Source organism: Phoenix dactylifera, unplaced genomic scaffold (genome assembly GCF_009389715.1).
Source record: "Phoenix dactylifera cultivar Barhee BC4 unplaced genomic scaffold, palm_55x_up_171113_PBpolish2nd_filt_p 000966F, whole genome shotgun sequence".
Lineage (NCBI taxonomy): Eukaryota > Viridiplantae > Streptophyta > Magnoliopsida > Arecales > Arecaceae > Phoenix > Phoenix dactylifera.
This window is the reverse complement of record NW_024068323.1, coordinates 139891-143279: the sequence shown is the minus strand read 5'-3', so window position 1 is coordinate 143279 and position 3389 is coordinate 139891.

The window sequence follows — 3389 nt, the reverse complement described above, 5'->3', positions numbered from 1 at the left end:
ACTTGGTTGGAATGCATGGAGTCTAACTCTGATTTCATAGCTTCCAACCATTTCTCGGAATCGATATCAGATATCGCTTCGTTGTAGGTTTTGGGATCCTGTATGTGATCCCTATCTCCCACTAGGAACATTTTCTCGGTATCCTCTTCTAGTATACCTAAGTATCTATCGGGAGGATGGGAGACCCTACTAAATCTGCGAGGTGGTTGAGGGACATCATGTACTGGCTCTGTATGAATGGGTTCAATAGGATCCATGACTTGTTGCTTTTCAGAGACTTTCTCTTCAAGCTCAATTTTCCTCCCACTGCCTCTATCAAGGATAAACTGGTTTTCCAAGAAGATGGCGTGTCGGCTCACAAACACATTGTGATCCTCTGAGACGTAAAAAATGTATCCTAATGACTCTTTAGGATATCCTATAAAACGAGCACTTATGGTTCTAGCCTCTAGCTTGTCCACCTGTAGTCTTTTGACGTGGGTCGGACATCCCCAAATCTTGAGATGACCAAGACTTAGTTTCTTACCATGCCATATCTCATATGGCGTGGTAGGAACGGATTTAGAGGGAACTCTATTCAGTAGATATACTGCGGTAAGTAAGGCATCTCCCCAAAGAAACATAGGTAAATCAGTGAAGCTCATCATGGACCGGACCATATCCAATAGAGTCTGATTTCTTCTCTCTGACACCCCGTTGAGTTGAGGTGTACCCGGAGAAGTCCATTGTGAGACTATGCCATTGTCCTTGAGATAGTTCCGGAATTCTCCACTAAGGTATTCTCCTCCTCGATCTGATCGAAGAGCTTTAAGAGGTTTTCCAGTTTGTTTTTCTACTTCATTTCTGAACTCTTTGAACTTTTCAAAAGATTCAGATTTGTGTCTCATAAGATACACATACCCATACCGTGAATAATCATCGGTAAAGATAATGAAGTACGAATAACATCCCCTGGCTTGCACATCGAATGGGCCACACACATCTGTGTGTATCAGGGTAAGTATTTCAATGGCCCTCTCCCCATGTCCTACAAAGGATAATCTAGCCATTTTTTCTTGAAGACAGGACTCACAAACTGGATATGACTCGGAAGTCAATGAGCCGAGAAGCCCATCTTTATCCATTTTGTTCATTCTGTCCTCTCCAATATGGCCAAGCCTGAGGTGCCACAAATATTTTTGGTTTATCACATCCCTGGATCTTTTGGATCCTTTGGCACTCACTTCTTGCTCAGACACATTTACAGATACATCCATATGCAAATGATAGAGACTGTCAATCATGAAACCACGTGCGACTATTTTATTTCTGAAATAAATAGAATAGCAGTCTTTGTCAAATGTAAAAACATGACCTTCCTGTGCTAGACATGAAACAGAAATCAAATTTCTGCTAGCAGCAGGTACATAATAGCAGTCTCTAAGTAATAAACTAAAACCAGATGGTAGTCGCAGATAGTAGGTGCCCACAGCCACAGCAGCAACTTTTGCCCCATTGCCAACCCGAAGGGTTACCGCACCTTCCGCCAGCCTTCTACTTTCCTTTAGACCCTGCATGGTAGTGCACAAATGAGCACTAGAACCAGAATCTATAACCCAACTAGAAGTAGAAGAAACCGTTAGATTAGTTTCAATTATGAGCAAGTCTATACCTTCTGAAGGTGTGTCACCTTTCTTGTTCTTCAGGCTCTCGAGGTATGAAGGACAGTTCCAGTGGCCATCGACATTGCAGTGGAAACATTTTCCTTTGTCATTGGCCTTTTTCTTTTGAACTTTCTTCTTTGGCTTCTTGTCTTTCTTCTGCTTCTTAGCAGGCTTCTTTTTCTTCCAAGTAGACTTTTCTTGGAACCAGAGTCAACTCAGCAGCAAGGACATTGCCCCTTGAACCTTTCAAGGCTCCCTCAGCAGTTACCAACATATTTATCAGTTCAGTCTTAGTGCATTCAATCTTATTCATGTGGTAGTTTACTATAAACTGTTCCAATGAATCAGGTAGGGATTGAAGGATCAGATCTACTTGCAATTCCTTGTGCATGTTCATACCGAGCTTCTCAAGCTCCTCTAGGTCCTTGATCATAGTCAGACCGTGATCATGGACAGACTGCCCCTCGCGCATCTTTGCTTTGAAGAGCCTCTTGGACACTTCAAAACGAGCTGTGCTGATGGATGAGTGTACAACTCTTGTACAATGCTTCTCAAGCATGTTGCAGTGCAACTTGGTCTCTAAGCCATGAAGACCCCACCTAACAGTTATTGGTCCCTATTTCTTAGTTAAGTCAGACCCACCGTATAACCGTAGAAATAAAATCGTCATTGGATCCTCACCTAACAGTTATTGGTGCCCAACCCCATCTTTACCCTACAACATCTCATGTCTATAGAGAGGTCCAGCCTCCCGATGCAACTTGCCTGCTATATCCAGCTGAGACAAATCAACATCAGAAAGACCTTAGCAGCTCTACTACAGTGGAAGACCTATTGACTTAATATTGGTTAATCAGGTCTTAGTGTTTGCAACTTGAGCTCTTCATAAGAGGTAATCGAACAATTGGCCAGGTAAGCAGGTGGGAGGCTTCCCTTACTCAGAGAGTAAGGTCCTAATTAAGTAACCACCTTTCATGCTTTCCTAGACACCAATTAGATCAATTAATATAATATGACTCGCTCATGTTGGTTCACTCTCGACTTGATTGAGGAGGTTTTAATTTAGGTCTCAATTGGGTTTGTTACATCACATGTAAACCTATCTACCCCGCTCTCATTCACATCACATGCAAACGGCACATCACAAGCAGTTATAATCGCAGCATCAAATAAAGCTAAACTTTAAATAGGTGATGATCATGGATTCTAATTAGGTCGTATTACAAGCACATGCACGTCAATCGATCAATTGGTCTTCAACTCTTGAATTGGTTCCAAGCCTCCTTGATTCAATTCTTGATCAACTCTTGATCCCATCGCCATCAACCGGTTAGATCGCCGTTCATCTCATGCCTTATCTTCAACTTGATCGTTGACGTACATCACATCACAGAAATACAACCAGATGTAAAATAAAAATAATAATAAATTACATCCCCTTTTAGGAGGCACGCAGGCCTCTCAAAACATCAAATAAGATGCATGCAAGCATATGAAAAATTACATGACATTACAGATCACATCGCAGGTCATTACATTTGTTACCAAAAGGGTTTGAATCCTATGATCATCACCACATGCAGCAATTATAATTTTCAGATCTGAAATCTAATTGATTATCTCATGACATAGGTTGCTGATCATGCTAATCATGATTCTAAACTTTATAATCCCATTAACAATGCAATTAGAATCATCATTTTATCATATAAAAATCAGCATGCAAAAATCAGCACCCTAGAAAAA